Here is a 21,138-nt window from a genome sequence, read left to right as displayed (position 1 = left end):
TGTCAGATGGCTTTTCTGTGTTGCTACGTAGGATCATGTGACTTTTTCTTCTTTAGGCCGCTATATGGTGAGTTACATGGATTGGTTTCGAATACCGAACCAGTCTTACATCCCGAGGATAAGCCCCACTTGACCGCGATGTATAATTCTTGCTTAGATATCGCCAACTTTTGTTTGCTAATACTGTGCTAAGGATTTTTGGATCTATGTTCATTAGGGATATTGGTCTGTATTTCTTTTTTATTTTCTTTCTTTTGTTTGTTACCGTCTTTATCGGATTTTGGCATCAAGGTAATATGTTCTCATACAATGAATTAGAAGTCTTCCCTTCTCTTCTTATGAGCTCAATTTCTTCAATAGTTAGAGTGTTATTGAAACGATTTGCTTCAGATTGGGTGAGTTCTGATAGCTTGTGCTTTCCAAGGATCTGGTCCATTTCCTCCCAGGCGTCTTCAAACTACGGCCCGCGGGCCACATGCGGCCCGCAGAGGAGTCTGATCCGGCCCGCCAGGTTTTTTGGGCAGTGAGCGCAGCCGAGGTGTTACAGTAGGAATTAGTAGTTCATATAGTCCGGCCCTCCAGCTCTCTGAGGGACCGTGATCTGGCCTCCACTTTAAAAAGTTTGAGGACCCCTGCAACCTGTCAAATGTACAGGTGTAAAGTTGTCCTCAGTATTCCCTTTTGCCCTTCGGATGTCGTCAGGGTCTGTAGAGTGTTCCCCCTTCCATCCCTGACATTGACGATTTGTGTCTTCTCTTTTTTCTTCTTCTTTTGCCATTCATGCTAAAGGTTTCTCAATCTTGCTCACCATTTCAAAGTACCAGATTTTTGTTTCTATGATTCTCTCTATCGTTTTTCTGATTTTAATTTGTTGAATTTTGCTTTTGCATTTATCCCCCCCCCTTGTTTGTTTTTGTCTTATTTTTCTAGTTTTATTAAAATATTTTTCCCCCACCAGTATGTTATTGGAGCAAAACTGGATTTAAAGGCCATGCTTTGTAGATGGGATATTTCATTCACATAAAATTGTTTCTAAAATCTAGTTTTTTAAAAAAAACACGGGAGATCAGCTGAATGATCTGAAACTTTCTAACATAAGCATTTAGTGCTGTGAATTTCCTTCACCACACTGCTTTAGCTGCACCCCATACATTTTGAGGTGTATTTTTGTTTTCAGTCAGATCAACCTATTTTTTCAATTTCCTTGGAGACTTCTTTGATGTATAGCAAATTTAAAAAGCATGTTGTTTAGTTTCCAAGTGTTGGGAGATTTTTCTGTTATTGATTTTTTTCTTTGCCCCCATTATGGCCAGAGAACACACTCTGTTTGGTTTCAATTCCTTTAATTTATTGAGATTTTCCATGTGGTCCCTATTCCCACACATGCACAGCTTCCCCCATGATCAACATCCCCCATCATAGTGGAACATTTATTATGATTGATGAACCTACATTGACACATCATTATCACCCCAAGTCCATGCCTTACATTACAGTTCATTCTTGGTGTTGTGTGTACTATGGGTTTGGAGACATATATAATGACATGTATCAGCCATTGCAGTGTCATATAGAATATTTTCACTGCCCTAAAAATCCTCTGTGCTCCATTCTATTCCTCCCTCCGCCTCACCCCTGGCAGCTACTGATCTTTTTACCATACCCTCCCGCTCCTTAGAGCCGTGGTGGTCAGCAAACTGCGGCTCTCGAGCCACATGAGGCTCTTTGGCCCCTTGAGTGTGGCTCTTCCACAAAATACCACAGCCTGGGAGAGTCAATTTTGAAGAAGTGGCGTTAGAAGAAGTTTAAGTTTAAAAAATTTGGCTCTCAAAAGAAATTTCAATCGCTGTACTGTTGATATTTGGCTCTGTTGACTAATGAGTTTGCCGACCACTACCTTAGAGCAAGCCCTGCCTTATTTTAGAAAAATATATATTTTTATTAATTTTTTTACAGAGAGGAAGGAAGAGGGATAGAGAGTTAGAAACATCAATGAGAGAGAAACATCGATCAGCTGCCTCCTGCACACCCCCCACTGGGGATGTGCCCTTGACCGGAATCGAACCTGGGACCTTTCAGTCTGAAGGCTGATGCTCTATCCACTGAGCCAAACCGGTTTAGGCAGGCCCTGCCTTATTGACCTGGGGTCTTCCCAGGGCCCTGCACTGCATGGACTGGTCATGGAATCAGTAAGAATTACCTGGGCCCTGCTGGTGGGGATCGGTCATTGGGAATCAACTCCGGACCTGTTCGATTCCAGGTCAGGGCACCTGCCCAGGTTGCTGGCTCAGTCTCCGGTAGGGGGTGTGCAGGAGGCAGCCGATCGATGACATTTCTCTCTCATCGATGTTTCTATCTCTCTAGCCCTCTCCCTTCCTCTCTCTCTCTCTCTCTCTCTCTCTCTCTCTCTCTCTCGATCAATTAAAAAACATATTAAAAAGAATTACTTGGAAGCACTAATGAGTGACAGCAGGACTCTCATAGTGAAAGCACCGATCACTTGGAGCCATCGCCACTGGGGTAACGGACAACACACTGAGCCCATGGTAAGTGCGCGGTGCCCGTTCTGGCTGTCCCTGCTGAAGAGACTGCCTGGTGGGAGGTGACGCTCAGGGAAGGCGTTGTGTAGGCATGGGACTCATTTCATCCCATCAGCCCAGCCCCCGTGCATTGTGGGTAAGGAGGGTCGAGGTGGTTTGGGGGATATCAAAGGGGGGTGATTGTTAGGCACTGAGGAGAAAGATGCTAAAAGACTTTGTGGTGACTACATGGGATGGATGGATGGATGATGGATGGAAAGATGGATGGATGGATGGATGGATGGAAGGAAAGATGGATGGATGGATGGATGGATGGATGGAAGGAAAGATAGATGGATGGATGGATGGTTGGATAGAAAGATGGATGGATGGATGGATGGATGGATGGATGGAAGGAAAGATAGATGGATGGATGGATGAATGGATGGAAAGATGGATGATGGATGGATGAATGGATGGATGAACCATTGCACCGGAGCCTTTGATAAATTCCCTGCTTGACAGTGAAATTCTTCCTCCTTGGCATCTCTGGGACCCAGAGGCTTGGAGACCGGGGCGCTGGCGGAGCAGATGCAGCCAGGCCCGGGGAGGGCAGGGCCTGGAAGTGCCCGGAAAGCATGGCAGTACCGAGGGCCCGTGCCTCCTGTGGGGCTGTCCGTGGGCCCAGATGTCCCTGATGCTGGCGGCTGGAGGTGAGGGGCCGCCCTGCCCCACGCGTGCTCTCCCAGCGCCTTCCCCGGGGACGGGGCCCTCCCCAGCCCGTGGCCCCTGCACCCCTGGGAGAGACGGATGCTGTTTCCCACCATCTGGGCTCCATGGAAACCGCCAGACTCACTGAACCCCACGGCCCTGGCGCTGAGCACAGCGGGTTTATGGGAACGTCTGGGATCACGGCTGAGGGTAAATGCGGGCTAGCCTCAGGGGTGGCTGCGCCGGGCTGGGGAAGAGCCCCCGAGGGCCCTGTGGAGTGAGCGGCCGCTGCTCAGCGTGGCAGTGGGGAGTCAGGCGGAGAGGGAGCGAGGGGCCTGGGAACGCTCAGTGAGAAGAGGCTGCTGACAAGCCCGGCTGAGCCTCGGAGGAGTGGTCCCGCTCCCCGGAGCCTCAGTTTCCTCACTGGGAAAGGGGGATGGTGACAACAGAGCATCTGGGCGGGCTGGGCGGACGAGGGGCGTGCGCGCCTGCCCGGCTCCAGCTCCCAGCAGATGCCCCGATGACAGCGTGATGGATGTCGCGGGCCTGGGCGAACAAGCCACCCAAGGTCTGCAAAGCCGAGCTGGGTGGCAGAGGCACGCCCCGTCCCCGCTCCGGGCCGGGCCTGCCCCCCAGGAGCAGCCAGCGGGTGACTGTGGCCTGGCGTCTGGGGGGGCCCGTGGGTGGGTGTGGGAACAGATCAATCACACCGCGCGTGAGGTCTCTGCTCCCAAACTCCCCGTCAGGGGTGTTTACGGCTTCGATAATGGGGGCGGGGGAGCCCCAAGGACCAACGGCGGCTGTGAGAGCGGAGGGGGGGCAGGGCGTATGGAGGAGACAGAGAATCTGGGGTTCAGATGGTGCGGAGGGCGGGAGGCCTCGGGGAGGCTTGTCCGGAGCTGCAGGAGGACAGCGCCCGCCTGGGGCTCCGCTGCAGCTGAGAGGGGCTGGACCTGAGGGCTCACTGCCACCTGCCTCCGTGGGGCCTCCTGTTCCTCAGTCTCCCCTCTGTGACATGGGGACACGGAGATAAAGCCCCTCCCCCCCATAGAGGGCTCCTGGGGGCAAAAGCAGCAAACAGCCTTCCCTCCCCTCCCCTCCCCTCCCCCCTCCCCTCCCCTCCCCTCCCCTCCCCTCCCGTTTTCCTCCCCTCCTCCCCTCCCCCCCTCCCTCCTTTCCCCCTCCCCTCCCCTCCCCTCCCCTCCCTCCCTCCCCCGTTCCCTCCCCCCATCCCCTCCCTCCCATTTCTCTCCCCCCCACCCCTCCCCTCCCCCTCCCCTTCCCTCCCCTCCCGTTTTATCCCCCCTCCCCTCCCCTCCCCTCCCCTCCCTTCCCCCCTCCCCATCCCCTCCCCTCCCCTCCCCTCCCTCCCGTTTCCCCCCCTCCCCCCCCTCCCCACCCTCCCCTCCCCTCCCGTTTTCTCCCCCCCACCCCTCCCTCCCCCCCCTCCCCTCCCCTCCCCTCCTGTTTTATCCCCCCTCCCCTCCTCCTTCCCCCCCCCCCCTCCCCTCCCCTCCCCTCCCCCCCCCTCCCCCCCCCTCCCCTCCCCTCCCCCTCCCCTCCTTTCCCCCCCCCTCCCCTCCTCTCCCCCTCCCCTCCCCTCTGCCTCAGTCAGGCTTCAGCCTGGAGAATAGAATCGTGAGGCCTGTGTTGAGGTTTATTGTAAGGAATTGGTGATGCGCTTGTGGGATCAGCTAGACAAGCCAGACCCCAAGGGCAGGCTCTGCTGTCGCAGGTGGCAGCCCTGTCCCTCCGGGCACCTCGGCTTTGCCGCATCCAGTGGCAGCGGCAGGCCCACCCGGACCAGCGGGCCAGCCCCCGGCTGTGGCTGCAGCCACATGGCAGGGCCCCTTCGGCGACGCTGAGGTCAGGGTTTGATCGGAGAACGGGACCGAGGCCCGCAGGCTGACCCTGACCGTCAGGCCAGCCCTCCTGCCTGCCGTTCCAGCTCCTTCCAGCTCCAGCCCCGCCTCAGCCATGGCCTCCGCGGGGGTGGGGGGAGGCGGGTTCTCCCCTAGACCCTCGGTCGGCCTTTGTGTCCCTGGCTTGGGAAGTCTCCAGCCCACCTGGCAAGCCCCACGGCAGCCCAGCCTGGTGTGGGGCCACTTGGTTGCTTGCTGCTCCCTCACTGCTCATCCCCTCCTCCCCCCTGCTCACTGACCCCTGTGGGGACCGGCGGAGCGGGGAGCACAGGTTTGTGGGCGCCTGCTCCCCGGGCCGCGCTGTGCTCCGGGCTGGCTCCCCTCAGGAGCGGCTCTGGGCTCCAGGAGACCAGCGGGCTGTGTTGTTTTGGTTGTACAATCCGGGCAGAGGCCAGGCGGACATCTGCCGTGCTGGCTGGCCCCGCACACCCCCGTTCCTGGCAGAAGCCCCCCGCTGCCTCACAGGGAATTTGCCCCAGGTTGCCGCCTAGGCAGGGGGCGGTCAGTCCTGGCTGCGTCATGCCCTGTCCCTGGGGACCGGCACTCCCTCCTCATCCCGGTGGCCGTCCCCGAGGGTAGTCCCAGCGCCCCCTGCTCTCCCCACCGTCTGGGATGGAGTCCTCTGCTCGAGGCACACAGCCCCTTCTACTGCGTAAACCTGAGGGACCGGATCTGAGCGGAACCCTGGCTCTGTCAGGTTCGCTGTGACCCTGGGCAGCACGGCCCCCCCTGCGCCTCAGTTCTCCCCCTGCTCGCCGCGGAGGGCAGGCACTGCAGCCTCGTGGCTGCCGTGTTCGCTGGGACCTCGGGGGCCAGCTGGGGCCCTGACTTAGGGTCTCTCGGACGTGTTTGTGGAGGAGGGGAGGGGGAGGCTGAGGAATCCTTCGCTCTACCTCCTGCTGCGGGTAACGGGGTGTGTGTGTGTGTGTGTGTGTGTGTGTGTGTGTGTGAAAGGACCAAGGGACTCTGCGTCAAGGCCTTACCAAGTTGACTTTGCACAAAGCCAAGCTCTGGCTTTGGTGGGACAGGGGCCCCTCTCTTTAAACTGTTACGCCTCAGTGTTTGAGAATCTGGTGAGAGCTATGCATGCTCTCCCTAGACCAAATACATCTCTCTGCCCACGTCCCGCCTCTCTCTCAACACCCCCCCCCCCCACTCCCTCCCCAACACACTTGAATGTACAGTTCCAGGAGGAGGGCCGGGAACAGCCTCAGACACTATCCTGAGGACCCTCCGGGGAGCCGCCCTGGGTTTTGAGACGGATAGCCAGCTGTGGCACGCCATCAGTGGCTCGTCCACTCCGAGAGGATGGATAGCCTTTAGGGAAGAGATGGCTATGTTTTCACCAAACCCTGGTTCATTCTTTTCCCCTTGGGCATGCAGCGGGACTACATTTCCCAGCCTCCCTTGCAGGTAGGCGTGGCCACATGACTGTGCTCTGGCCAATGGGCTGTGAGCCGAAGTAATGAGCCTCCTCTCCTCCTAGCGTGGCCCATAAGTTCCTTCCAGGCCGGCCTTCACTCCCTCTCTCACCTTCCACGGGCTTATAGCCGAGGAGGACGTGGCCCTAGAAGGTGATGGAGCCACGAGATGACGGAGCCCGGGCCCCCGAGTGACTGTGTGGAGTGGGAGCCTGGTCCTACCCCCCACACCAGCCCATCAGACTGAACCATGAGCAAGAAATGGACTTTAAAAAAAAAATTAAAAAAAAATATATATTTTATTGATTTTTTACAGAGAGGTAGGGAGAGGGATAAAGGGTTAGAAACATCGATGAGAGAGAAACATCGATCAGCTGCCTCCTGCACACCCCCCACTGGGGACATGCCCGCAACCAAGGTACATGCCCCCGACTGGAATCGAACCTGGGACCCTTCAGTCCGCAGGCCGATACTCTCCACTGAGCCACACCGGTTTCAGCGAAATGAGCTTTCATTTGGAGGCTGCTTGGCGCAGCCATTAACCATCCTAAAAAAACGACGTTATCATTGTCCCCGTCCAGGGAGCTTGTTTCTGTTTTAAAGGGATTCATCTTCAGTTTCCTTCAAAATAGCAAGCTCCCCCCTGCCTTCAGCCGGGACCCCCCTACCCCCACCCCCCGCCGGAGAGGGTACCCTTCTGGCCCTGAGCCCAGGGCCCACCTGAACCCCTCTTCTCTAGGACCCCGATTTACAGCGTCGCCCTCGGCCTCTGGCGCCTCCCCCAGCCCTCCCAATGCCGTTATTCCTGCAGCCTGCAGCTGTCTCGTTCTGTCCCGCCTCCCCCTCCCCCGCCCCCGCGGTGACTTTGGCTGCTGTCAGGGGTCCAGAGGCCAGGGTTCAGGGTGAGCGGCGTTTGTGCGTTTCTCCTCGATGCCACGGTCCGGGCTGGTGCGCTGCCTCCTGCCTCCTGCCCGGCGGGAGACAGCACACGGCCGCTCCTGCAGTGCTGTGGGCCTTGTGATTCCACCGCGCGGGGCCGGGAAGGGGGTTCCCGGAACCCCACTGTCCTGGAGTACCTGGATTCCAGGGGGAGGAGCTGGCCTCACCCACCCCAGGCCCTTTTCCGCTGGGGACTGGATCACAAGCCTCTGGTGGGGCGAGGAGCCCGGGCTGCCTCCTCTGGCCCTGGCCTTGGCTCCAGGCCCCTCAGGCTGGGAGGCTGAGACAGGCCGAGCCCGGTCGATGCCCACGGTGGGCGGCCCTTCCCACCGCTGCCCATCGGAGGGAGGACTGACCCCCTCTCCTTATAACTCAATTGGTCTCCACTATACCTGTAGCCCTTTCCAGACCCTCCCGGCCTCTGTGATCTTGGTAGAAAACTAACATTAGTAATGACACCTGTGTGTGTGCCAGGCCCCTGTTTACATCCTAGATCTTTCCCATCCCGGACCCCATTCCACAGAGGAGGGAGCTGAGGTTCTGGGAGCCCCGCCCAGCAGTCCCCGGGGCCACCATGGAGGCGGCGTCAGGGTCTGGCCAGGTGCCTGGTGCAGACAGGATGCCCGGGGCTGCTTTCCCGCAGGCCGCGGAGGGAGAAGGGCTGCTGGGAGGAGGGGAGGCCAGCTCCCCACCCCCCAGGCGGCTCCCAGGCGCGCCCACGGGGTCCTCCCCCTCCTTCGCTCCTGTCCGGAGCCCACCCCTCCCTCCCGTTCCCACCGCGGGAAGAAGCGTGGCCGTGGCTTTCCCCCAGCAGCCCCGGCGACCGTGCTTCTCCGAGGCGCCGTGTTCACTTTGCAAAACAGCGGAAATTTATAGCCCGAGTAATTGATCACGGAGCCGCCGCCTCCCGGCGTCTCCTCCGCCGCTCCCGCTCCCCGCTTCCTCGCGCACCATCTGTGGTGTCGGAGGAAAGCGCGCCAGGAAGGGCGGTTCTAGTCCCAGCCCTGCCAGTTACGCGTCACATGGACCTCGGTTTCTCCGTCCGCAAAACAGAACGCTAATGGTACCTGCTCCTGGGTGCGCTGGGCCCCGGGGTGCTGGGGCCACGAGGAGCACCCCACCCGGTGTGATGTCACTCTCCCTGAAAGATGCGTGGCTTGGGGGCTGCCTTCTGCAGGGGGACGCTGGGGCCCAGAGGCCTCGGGTCATCTGCTTGGGCTCCCAGAGCTGGTACATTGCAGCCCTGAGCCTCGAACCCACATCATTGTGCTGCAAAGCCCAAACCATTAGGCAACACTGCCTTCCTTTCCCCTCAGGGTCAAGCAGAGCAGAGGTGATGCTTGCTGGCCTCCCTGTCCCCTGGGCTCCCTGTGGGGCATGGACGAGGCCCTGGACATGGGGGCATGCTGGGAGGGTGGGAGCATACTGTCAGGGAGTGTCTGGGACCTAAGAGCTTGCCTGGCCTCAGATCCCTCCCAGAAGCCCTGTGTGACGGGCGCCTCCCGCCTGCCAAGCCCCACCCCTGTCAGCCTCCGGGTGCCTCCAGGGAGGCCCACAGAACCTTCTGGAATGACCCACAAAAGGACTCCGAGAGCACTTCCCTTGCCCGTCACCCGGTAGCTGAGGCACCCAGGCCTGTCTGTGTGTCCCTGCCCTGGTCTTGCGTGTCTGTGTGTCTGTGCCTCCCTGGCCGCAGCCCGCAGGTGGGCCACCCGTCTCCTCCCAGGCTGCAAGGCCAAGGACCGCTCCTCTCCGCTCAGGGGCCTGGGCCTGGGCACCCGCCTGCTCCTTCCCCCATCGCAGCCCCAGCCCGGGGGCCGGGCCCCAGCGGGGGGCCGCGGGGGGCTGGGGCCCCCGGGCTGCAGGGACAGGAGCTGCGGGCCGCTGGCGGGGAGATGAGAGCCGGGCTGAGCTGCGCGGCAGCGGGCGCAGAACAAACAGCTTTTTTTCATCTGGAGGGGGAAGCACAGAGCTAAAAATACGCGGCGATCGCTATCTGTCACCGGCCGCGGATTGGCTGCGCGGCTGCATATAATTACCGCCGCCGGCGCGGGGCGCGGGGAGCTGCTGGGAGAGGTTAGGCTGTAACCTTTCCGCGGAGCCCGGAAGCAGCCGGGCCGGCGGCGATGCTGATGAGGCAGGGGGTGGGGGCTGCGGGGGGTGGGGGGCCGGGGCTCCTGGGGAAGGTCCCCCCAGCCCTCCGCCCCGCTGCCTCCCCATCGCCCGGGGTGCGTCTGATGGGGCGCCCAGAGGGAGGCAGTGGTCCCGCTCCCCGCGCAGCCGGGGGTGGGGTCTCCTCCGAGAAGTTGGGGTCCAGCCCGGAGTGAGGGGCTGCCCAGGGCCCTGCGCCCCTCCCGGGCTGGCCTCCTGGCAAGGCCCACCTGGATCCCTACCTCCATCCGCCCCTTTCCTGGCCCCGTGTGTGCATTTTCCAGCCGGTCCCGCGCCTTCCTCTGCCCAGAGCCGCCCGGCCTGGCTAGGGGCTGCCCCGCCTGGGGAGGGCACCCTGGCACCTCAGGCTGGTCCTCGGTCCTCGGTCCTCAGAGGCAGAGGGAGAAGGCAGGCCTGGATGGACGCCGAGGGCTCACCACGCTTCAGCATCTTCATCTGTGAAACGGGGGAGATGGTGGTAGGCCGCCCACCCTCGGCCGAGCCTAGGGGTACACGGGGCCGTCTTGGCATCTCGGAGCCAGGAGGTGCGGGCTCTGGTCCCAGCCAAGAATGGGCGTTTCCTCGTTCAGATCTGGCCCCCCCTCTGTGAACTGGGGGTGAGAGTTCCAGCCCTCAGACCCCCCCTCGGGGTGTGGGCCGTGAGCATTAAGGAAGCGGGTGCTGGTGCCGGGTCAGTGCGCCCACTGGGGGAGGTGGGAGGACTCCTGGTGGTCCCTGAACTCCCTGCCTCCCTTCCCGGCCTCTGCCTGGAGCTCCTTCCCTTCCTCTCACCCCAGCCCTTCCTCCGGGAAGCCCGCCCTGATGCCCGCCCTGGAGGCTATCTCTCAGGATCTGACCACGGGGACTGCGGGCCCCGTGGAGGAGGGAGGGTGCCACCTTCCTGGCACCACCCCAGCCTTTGCTCCCTCCTCAGAGGGTCCCAGAGCTGGCCCCACGGCCCTGGCTCCGTGGGTGGCAGGCGGAGCTGCCACTGGTGGTCGGACCTACAGAGCTGTCGTGGGGACTCCCTGAACCCCCACAATAACTCTCGGAGAGCAGAGCTGCTGTTACCCACAGTTTTTTGGTTACCCACTTTTATTTTATTTATTTTATTTTATTTTATTTTATTATTTTATTTTATTTTAATGTTTTGCAGATGAGGAAACAAGGCTCAGAGCCCTTGAGCAGCACAGCAGAGCCGGGTCCAGCCGGTCCTCCCGCTCTGGGGAGGATGAAGGGGGTGCAGGGGAGGGAGGTGTTTCTGCAGCGGCTCCCGGGAGACCCTCCAGGCAGAGCCGCTGGCGCGGAGAGCCTGGGGGACGCTGTGTGTGGTGCAGAGCAGTCCCCTATGGGGTTCCTGAGAGATCAGGGGGATGTAAGCTGCTGCTCACTGATGCTGGGGTGTCAGCTGGTGCTTCTTCTGGACAAGACACGGGAGGAGACTGGCCCAAGGCAGCCCGTTTTATCCGGGTTACGGGAATAGTGATCGGCCCGGCCTCGAGGACCGAGCGTTTTCGGTGCTCCGTGCTGGGCTCCGCCTGGACCGGGCCCCCGGAGCCCTCCGCGCCAGCCGGAGGCAGAGACTGTGCTCGTTTCCCCTTCAGCGGGTCCCTGCCTCTGTCAGCTCCGCCTCTGCTGTCTCCGGGCTAGGCAGGGAGCGTGGGGAGGCCCCAGGCTGGTCCCCGGTTCATGGCCGGGGGCCCCGGCACCCAGCACCCGTTCCACACGGAGCAGCCGGACACGGAGACAGCTGGGCGCGTCTCAGATGAAGAGACGGAGGGTCAGGGAGGTCACCCGCCTGGCAGGCGGTAGCTCCAGGTCCCGCTGCTCCAGAGCCCGAGTGGGTTTTAATCACCGCCTCACACAGCTGCCGGAGAGACCCTCCTGGGGACCCCCCTCAAAGCACAGAGCATGACCCCCCACACACACCACTGCAGACTCTGAGCCGGCCTGCCCTCCCCCCTTTCCCTCGCTCACCAGGGGAGCGGGCGAGGGCTGGCGGGCCCTGGCTCCGGTTTTCGGTTTTCGTGTGACGGGACTCAGGGCGGTCCGTGAGGCGGCTCTGACTTCACTGTGGGGTTTCTGGCCGATGAAGTCATAGCTGCGGCCGGTCGCTGTTTCTCTGTGAGGGGCCCCTGGGTCCGGGGGTTAAGGGATTGTCTCCGAGGCCGGGGCTGGAAACCGAGGCTCTGAGGGCGAAGAGCTTGGGGATCTCGATCGCCCTGAGCCTCGGCTTCCCCGTCTGTGAAATGGGCGGGAGAAAGAGGTCAAGCTTCCTCCTTCTAAAACAGTCTCGTTTTCTACAAACCACAGAGGATTCTTGTCCTTCTGCTGTAAGCCATGTTGGTTTTAAAAGAATCGGAGCCCGAAGCAGCGCCGGAGCACCTGGCCCGGGCCCGCGTTGTGTTGGCCGTTGGAAGGCCCGGTCCTGAGACCCCACTGTGGGGGCCCCTCACACGGCCCCCGGGAGCCAGCGAGGGGGACCCCATTTCCCAGGCCAGGCAGGGGGGCGCGGAGGGGGCGTGGCTTCTTCCGGTTCCACAGGGAGAAGCTGGCCGGCCTGGTGGTGGACGGCGCGCTGTCTGCCGAGGAGCGGACGGGAGCGCCCTGCGGCAGGGGCTCAGCGTGGGTGGGGGACGTGACTTAGAGTCCTAACGGCGTGACTTCGGGTCCTGGATGGAGGACGTCTCTGGATGGCGAGGGCGGGGAGGGGAAGGCAGCTGATGGGGAGCCCCGCGGCCAGCCAGCTGCCGCAGAGCCCTGCCTTGAGCCTCCTCGGGCCTGGGTGCAGCAGGAGGGGTGCAGCAGGAGGGGGGGGTGCTCTGGCCAGAAGGAGCAGGAGAACCCCACCGGCCCCACACGCTCGGACACGCCCACGGCGGGGGCGGTGCCGGCCGGGGGAAGCGCCTGCAGAGCCCACGCCGTCCCAGAGCAGGTCTGCACAGGCCAGTCCGGGTGTCTGTGCCTCCCCCGCCCCCCGGCTCCCCTGAAACCGGCGAGCCAGAGCCTGCACGTCGTCCCCGAGGTCAGCTTCTGTGAGAGCGTGGCGTGGGGGGCATCCGGGGGAGACCGGGGTGTCGCCCAGCCCCCCTCCGGTCCTTGCCGCCCAGGGCACCCCCCCGGGCTGCCCCTGTTCCCCCAGCACCCGTGGGCCGGGTGGGGTGGGGAAGCACCCGTTTCTTCTTAAAGAAAACGTAAAAAGGCAGATGCCGCTGCTGAAAAGCAACGGAGACAAACACCCTCCCTCTGGGAACCCCCGTTCTGGGCCAAGTCCTCCCACATCCCCCAGAGCAGTGCCCCCTGCTCTGCCGGGAGGCCCCTGTCTGCCAGGAGCAGACCCGTCTGCTGAGGAATACAATCCTGCCCTTTGGGGCTGATCAAGGCCAGCGACGGTGACTGCTCAGTGCAGCCCCGGAGGGTCCGAACGGGCGCGGGGGCTGGGAGAACCCCCCAACGCCAAGGAGCCGGGGGTGTGGGGCCGCGGAGGCCTGGCCCTCACCGAGTGTCAGGCTGGCCGTGGTTTTGCTTGGTCTTGGCCACAGTCTTTACCTGCCAGGCCGTTCGGCTGTTTGTGAGGCCAGAGCTCAGAAAGACTGTGGGAGTGCGGGGATCAGACCACGCTGGGCTTCCCGGCCTGGGGGGCCTGCCAAGGGGCCTGGGAACCTCAATAAGGGGCCCACGTCCACAGTCTGCCCACACCTGGCGGACCGGTGCTTCGCTGAGCATCGTCTGGGTCTGTGTACCAAGGAACACACTTTGGGAACCCAGCAGTGAGGGGCCCTCCCATCCCAAAGGTGTCTCTGGTCCTGTGTTCGTTGCCTAAGGAGTTACCCGCATGACAAGCACCGGAACGTGGCGGCCTCAAACGGGGCTTTTATGGCCTCGCTTCCTGTGGGGAGGGTTTCGGAGGGGCGTGAATGGCCGGCTCCCGCTTGCAGCCTCTTTTGAGGTGTCAGCGGGGCTGCAGCCGCCCGGCCGGAGGACGGGCCTCTGAGAAGGCGCATCCCAGGGCTGGCGAGGAGGTGCGGCTGCTGGCAGGTGGCCCGGCCCCCGCACTTGCTCTCCGCTGCAGCGCTGCTTGAGCTTCCTCCCAACATGGCTGCTGGCTTTCCCCGGGGAGGGATTCAGGAGAACAAGACAGAAGCCAGTATCTTTTAAAATATATATATATTTTTTATTGATTTCTGAGAGGAAGGGAAGGGAGAGAAAGAGACATGGAAATGATGACAGAATCATGGATCGGCTGCCTCCTGCACGCCCCCCAGTGGGGATTGAGCCCGCCACCTGGGCACATGCCCTGACTGGGAACCAGCCGTGACCTCCTAGGTTGAGGTTCATAGGTTGAGGCTCCACCATGGAGCCACGCCGGCCAGGCGCAGTCTTTGACGCCCTAGCCTGGGGCGGCACACGGGGTCACATCCGCTGTGCCCTGTGGGTCAGGCGGCAGCCCTGTGCATTGTGGGTGGTGCCTGCAGAGATGTGAAAACCGGGAAGTGAGAATCGTCTGGAGACCATCCTGCACGCTACCATGGCAACCATCCCTTCAGTGCAAGGACAGACCGCTTGCCTCATCCGCAGCTGGCTTCTCACCCCGCTCAGCGCCAGTGAGGAACGCTGAGAAGTGGCCTGCTGACCGGTGAGGCGAGGGGCCAGAGACCAGGGCGTCACCCCCACGAGCCCCAGTGGCAGCAAGAAGGAGAATCAGCCCCACGTGCTGCCCGCTCACCTGTGCCAGGTGCCTGCTGGGCACCACGGCGCTGTGCCCGCCTGCCCTCAAGCATTGGTTCGGTCCGTGTTTCCCCGTTAGGCCACTCCAGCCCGAGAAACACAGACCACGAGGGCTGTGTGTGTGTGTGTGTGTGAGTGTGTATGTGAGAGTGTGTGTGTGTGAGTGTGTGTGTGAGAGAGTGTGTGTGTGAGTGTATGTGAGAGAGTGTGTGTGTGTGTGTGTGTGAGTGTATGTGAGAGAGTGTGTGTGTGTGTGTGAGTGTGTATGTGAGAGTGTGTGTGTATGTGAGAGTGTGTGTGTGAATATGTGTGTGTGAGTGTGTATGTGAGAGAGTGTGTGTGTGTGTGTGAGTGTGTATGTGAGAGTGTGTGTGTATGTGTGTGTGTGAGTGTGTATGTAAGAGTGTGTGTGTATGTGAGTGTGTATGTGTGTGAGTGTGTATGTGAGTGAGTGTGTGTATGTGAGAGTGTGTGGTGTGAGTGTGTATGTGAGAATGTGTGTGTGTGTGTGTGTGAGTGTGTGAGAGAGAGTGTGTGTGTGTGTGAGTGTGTATGTAAGAGTGTGTGTGTGTGTGAGAGTGTATATGTAAGAGTGTGTGTGTGAGTGTGTATGTGAGTGTGTGTGTATGTGAGAGTGTGTGTGAATATGTGTGTGTGTGTGAGTGTGTATGTGAGTGTGTGTGTATGTGAGAGTGTGTGTGTGAATATGTGTGTGTGAGTGTGTATGTGAATGTGTGTGTGTGTGTGTGTTTATGAGGTGTGTATGTGAGTGTGAGTGTGTGTGTGTGAGTGTGTATGTGAGAGTGTGTGTGTGTGAGTGTGTGTGTGTGTGTGAGAGTGTGTGTGTGTGTGAGAGTGTGTGTGTATGAGGTGTGTATGTGAGTGTGAGTGTGTGTGTGAGGTGTGTGTGTGTGTGAGTGTGATGACGGCTACAGTAACACAAGCTGCTCTCGGCCTTCTGGAAGGTCAGAGACAAGATTGGTGACGTGGGTGAGTCCACGTGGAGAAGACCAGGGGAGAGGAAACGGGTGGATAAATGCCAGAGATAAACTAGTAACAACAGGTTCGATCAGACATGTATTCCATGGACATTAGCGAAAGGAGGAGTCAGGCGGGCCAGGGGAGTCCTCTCTCTACCAGAGCCTCTTTGCTGCGAGGCCTGGAGCCGAGAGCGGGCAGCGGGGCGCCCGGACCCCGCACCCCAGGCTGGCGCTGGCGGTGACCCAGGCAGGGCCTTCCCGGCCTCGGTTCCCGTCTGTACCAGGGGGCGATCATGGCCAGCTCCCCCGGCTGTGATGAGGTTCAGAGGGACAATCGCCAGTCCGGTTAAAGGCTTCTGGAATGCTCTACCCTTGCAGAGCCGGTGCCGGGCAGGGAGGGGGTGCATCTGGGTGCAAAGAACGCGCAGAGAGACGCCATCGCCTGGAAGGAGCCTGCTCTGTCACCAGGAACAGATCCGAAATAGGCCTGAGCGGAGGGTGACCTGGGGAGGCCGGGAGGAATCCGGCCCCTCCTCCCGGGCCTGTGCAGGCACGGGCATGGTGCTGGCCCGGCCCCCTCCTGTCCTGTCGGGGCAGGATCGCAGCAGAGGGAGTGTCCCGGGTGTGTCTGCCCTCTGGAAGTGCCAGCCCGCAGAGCAAGCCTTTGCTGTCACAACAAACAGACCGCGCAGGGAGGCCCAGAAAACCAGGCAGGCGCCGGTCCGGGTCCTGCCGTCTGGGCCCTGGGCGGACGGAGGCCGTCTTTGGGTCAGGCTGGTCTCTGTGGGCACATGCCTGCGCCTTCCCATGCCTCAGTTTCCCCAGCCCTCTGGGCTTGCCCGCTGGCCCTCAGCCAGTGCTGAGAAGCCTGGGGCTGGCCAGGAGGACACAGAGCCCACCCCTTCCTCTCCGGTCTGGGCAGCTTCGTTTCCGTCTCCGGTGTGCTGGTGCTCGGAGTAATGCTTCCTCTCTCTCTATATATAAAAGCCAAGCGACCGGACGACGGGACACCCAGGTGACTGGTCACTATGATGCGCACTGCAGCGGCCAACCGGCCTGATTGGGGCCCCTCCCCGCTGGCCAGCCCTGTCCTCTATCAGCCCCCCACCCTGATTTGGGACCAGGGTCAACTGGCCAACCTTCTGTACCCCTCCCCCCCAGCTGTGCGCGCAGTCCTGCGCTGGGCCTCTAGTTTAAAAATGAGAAGAAGCCCTGCCAGTGTGGCTCAGTGGTTGAGCATCGACCTATGAGCCAGGAAGTCACAGCTGGATCCCTGGTCAGGGCACAGGCCTGGGTTGCCGGCTGGTTCCTCTTTGGGGGGGGGGAGGGGGTGCAGGAGGCAGCCAATCAATGATTCTCTCTCATCACTGATGTTTCTATCTCTCCCTCTCCCTTCCTCTCTCCCTTCCTCTCTGAAATCAATAAAAATATTTTTAAAAAATAAAAAAAAGAAGACGAAAAGGAGACGTGTGTGTTCCCCCTCCCTTCCTCCCCCCCCCCATGAAAACGACAGTCTAGATCACATGTGTCAAACACAAGGCCCGCGGGCCAAATCCGTCCCGCCAGGCCTTGCAATGTGGCCCGCACCGCGCTGTCATCACTGCACTCCGCTGCGTTTCCATCACAATGACAGTTTATGACTGTTCAGTAAACCATTCGGCCCGCGATTTAGGCTGGATTTTAGATTTTGGCCCCTTCTCTGATTGAGTTCGACACCCCTAGTCTAGAAGGTTCCCCACCCGTTTGCTTTGGCGCTGGCCGTTCCTTCAGGGCCTCGGGGTGCAGAGGCACTGGTCCCGGCCAGCGGGGTCTCCTGACGGCCCGTCTCCACACGGTTCCTGGTTTTCTGGGCTCGAATCTCTGTGTCTTTGGGCCTCTGCCTCCTGCGGAGACTGGAGGCCTCGCGAGCGGTGGGGAGCGGAAGGGGCTTTGAGTGGGGGTCCTTAGAGATTTCGGGGTGCCTTCTATGGGTGCCAAGATCGCGCATGCTGGCCTCCTCCTGGGCACGTGCTGTGGGCATCTCAGATGCACGCCCCTTTGCCCCCCTGTGCCTGAGGCGTAGGCACTGAGGCCAGAGGGCGCTGGTGCCTGGGAGGTGAGGAGCTGTGGGCCTGGGTGACCCCTCGGCGCCTCCTGCCTCGCTGAGCCCGGCTGTCTGCAGAGCGGTTCTGGGGTGCGGGAGGGGCGCGCCCCATCCCGGAGGAGGAGCCAACCTGAGCCCGCCCCCTCTAGCTGGCCCGCCTCCGCCCCGGGAGAGCCTGTGCCAGCCCCGCTGCCAGGCTGCTATTCGGAGTGTCTCCTGTTGGTGGCACTTTGGTGTGGCTCAGGTGTTCCGGCCTTGAAGGAGACACTGCTTTGTCCGTGAGAGCGGGCTGCTTCCTCCGTCACGGTTCTGCTTTTCACTGAGGAAATCTCGGTGCCGGCGCTGGACTCGCCCTCCTGAGGCTCCGCCCCGCCCCAGGCCGTCTGGGGCCCAAGCGCTCTGCCCCCCTCTCCTCCAGACACACCGAGGGGGCTGACCCCACCTCGGTCTTCCCTCCAGAGCCTCACGCTTGCTGCTGCTTCTGCGTGAAACCCTCGCCCTCTCTCCTGGGGGCTCACTGGATGTCACTTCCTCCAGGAAGCCCCCCCTGCCTGAATGAGCCGCTGTGGCTCACACCGAGGCTCAGGCTGTGCTTCTCTGTAGCACTCCTCCTTGTAAAGACCTGAAAGTGCCTGTTTATCTGATCCCCCCACCTCGCAGCCCCCCCATCTGCCCCCCAACCCACCATAGGCTCCAGGAGGGCCTCCTGTTGGGTTTTCCTGCTGCTGCCAGGCGCAGAGCCCAGAGCCCAGGGGAGCCGGTGTGAGCCGGGCAGACCGCCTGCTGGCCCAGGCTGGTGACCGGGGGCCGGCCTGGACAACCAGCGGGTCACCAGACCCGGTCGCCCGGAGCCTGGGGACCCTGGTGCGGCCGCCCAGCCCCATCCCCCACCGAAGACTGCCGGGAGGAGGGAAGGGGTTAAGTTGCCGGCGGCCTCGCGCTGTGTGTGCTGTCTGCCGCAGTCCCCCTCCTGGGCTGCAGAGCGAGGCGGCCAGGAATGTGTGCAATGCGGTGCTGGGCGGGCTGGGCCGGCTCCCCGGTTGAGCAATCGCCGGGGCCCAGCCGGTTCCTGTAACTGCGGCCCCTCCCGCCTTTTCCCGCCGCCTCCTCCACCCCCTGCCTGCCGGGCAGTGGGGCGGCTCTGGGGCCTGGGGGGGGGGGGGCGGAGGGACAGAGGCCAGGCGCCGGAGGCCAGGGTGACCGGGAGGGCCCTCCGAGGAGAGACAGGGCAGGAGAGCCGGCAGGGCAGCCACGGTGGCCTCTGCCCGGGTCCCACCGCGAGGCCGCCCCGGACTGGCCACACCCTGGGCCCGGCCTTCTGGGCTCCGTGGCTCCAGGCTGCCACTCAGGGGGGAAGCCCTGGGTCCCAAGGGACCCTCTCCACCTGAAGGCAATCCCCCAGCTCTGGCCCGGCTCTTCACTCAAGCCCAGGGGCCTCGGAGAGGGTGGTGGCGCCCCTGGGGCCGGGCACACCCCAACCACCGCCTCCCCAGCACCGCCCCCTGCCTGGCCGGGGCACCCTGCGCCCCTCCCCTCCTCCAGGACGCAGAGCTCGGGGAAGCAGGCCAGACTCTCCCAGCCCCGTTCCCTTCGAGGCAGGACCTTCAGGGTGCTGGGTGGCGGCCTGAGGCAGGCCCAAAGCCAGCGGCTCCTTCTCCTCGCCTTCGCCTTCGGGAGCAGTGCGCCCGGACCTGCAGAGTGAGCTCCGCCTGCGGAGCCGACGGGAATCCTGCTCCCCCGCCTTCACCCCGTGGCCGTGGCCGTGGCCGTGGTGCCTCTTCCTGGGCCTCTGTTTCCTCATCGGGAGGGGCCCCCGGGAGAGAGGGGATGGGTGATCAGCCCTGCCTGGTTCTGCCGGGGGCCCCGGTCACTCATCTTTCTGGCACCACAGCTGTCCTGTCCGTTCGGGGCTGGCCAGGGTGTCGCCCCCGCTGAGCCGGAGCTGCCAGGGGACGTGGACGGGCTCGGCCCCCTCAGAGCTGCCGCCGTGGCCGCGTGGGGCTGGGGCAGCCGCGGAGGCCGCTGGGTGGCGGGGTAGGTGGCCCCGTGAGCCAGAGGGCTCTGTGAGAACCGGCCTCCATGGACAGGCGAGGAGGCTGTGGGAGGAGGGGCTTGCCCAGGAGAGGGATGTGAACCTGAAAAACCACACCAGTAACAGGTTTCCCACACACACGCTGCTCTGAGCCCTCAGTGTGCCGGGCACTGACGGACCTGCTGTCACACGCCCAGGAAGGAGGCGTCCGCTCTCCCCAGGAAACAGAGAGGCTGGTGCACTTGTCCCGGGTCACACAGCCTGTGCAGAGCAGAGCGCCTGAACCCGGGCCACTTGCCGCCGGAGCCCGCGCTCCGGGCCAGTCTCCTCCGCGCCTGGCCTGGGACCCGGGCTCTGGGTGGAGAGGGGCTGAGTCCCCCCGGAGGAGCGCTTACGCCCAGAACCAGGAAACGAGGGGGATCTCCAGCACCCGCGGGCGGGGGAGGCAGATGCCCAGCGATCGCCGGTGCCTCTGGGCGAGGGGAGCCTCTGGGCGAGGGGAGCCGGCTCGGGGGCCGCGGCGGGCACGGCGGGCACGGCCCCCGGCCCCCGGCCTCCCCTCGGTGGCGGAGGGACCCGCTGGCCGTGCTCCAGCGGCCAGATGGACCGAGGACCCGCCCCTCCCCGGGCCCGGGCCGCCTGCTCCGCCGCCCCCTCCCGGGCAGGCTCCTTTAAGGAACCAGAAGATTGATTTCCTGGCCGCTCTGCGCCGCGGAGCCGTCCAAACGGTTTGCATGTCTGCATTTTTTACGGCTCCGTTTAATATGTATGCAAATGCCGCCGGCGCAGCCTCACGCGGGCCCGTTACAGCGCCGTCCGGGCCTCATTCCCGCGGCTCGGCCTGATCGATGGGTGCGGGACGGAGACAAATGACGGCCTTTGTGATCCCCCTCTCCCTCCCTCCCCCTCCCTCTCTCTCTCTCTCTCTCTCTCTCTCTCTCTTTCTCTCTCCCTCCCTCCCTCCCTCCCTCCCTCTCTTTTTTTTTGGGGGGGGGGATGGTGAAAGGGGGGCTGGAGACGGGGAACAACAGGAGATTTAAATACATGCAAAATTGTTGGTGGGTTTGGGGGTGCAGAAGCCTGAACTGGCAGGAGAGGAGTCCGTCCTCCTCCGTGGGGGTCAGGCCGAGGCTGGAGGGGCGCTGGGGCCCCGGGTCTCTCCTGGCAGAGCGTGGGGAGCGGCGGAGAGAGGACGGCGCAGCGACTCCAGCCCGGGCTGGTGGGGGGTGCCAGGCAGGCCGTGGGCTGAGGTCCCCACCCCACCCCCACCTTCTTTTCTGGGCTCCCGGGGCGTGTCCCTTCATAGGTGTGTTGTTATTGAACTCTTAGCAACAACACCCCCTCCACAGACGGGGAAACTGAGGCTCCGGGAGGGAAGGCCCTGGGGAGGGCGGTAGGGGAGGGCTGGGGAAATTCGGACTCTCAGAGCCCAACCTCGACCCTAACCGCCCTCTGCTCCACTTGCTCTGGGGGGCAGAGTACGGGGGTGCCGCTGTGGAAATGCGCGGAAAGTTCTGGTTCTTTCTCCTCCTGGAAGAAGCAGGCGGGCACGGGCCATAGCCCTCGCTCTGCCTTCAGTTACAGTCCGTCCCCCCGGGGCCCCGCGGTCCCCGAGTTCTGTGCCGTGAACAGCGATGCCCTGAGCTCCCGGT

Source organism: Pipistrellus kuhlii, unplaced genomic scaffold (assembly GCF_014108245.1).
Source record: "Pipistrellus kuhlii isolate mPipKuh1 unplaced genomic scaffold, mPipKuh1.p scaffold_m20_p_53, whole genome shotgun sequence".
NCBI lineage: Eukaryota > Metazoa > Chordata > Mammalia > Chiroptera > Vespertilionidae > Pipistrellus > Pipistrellus kuhlii.
The sequence above is the reverse complement of the archived record's forward strand: the minus strand, read 5'-3'. Positions refer to the sequence as shown.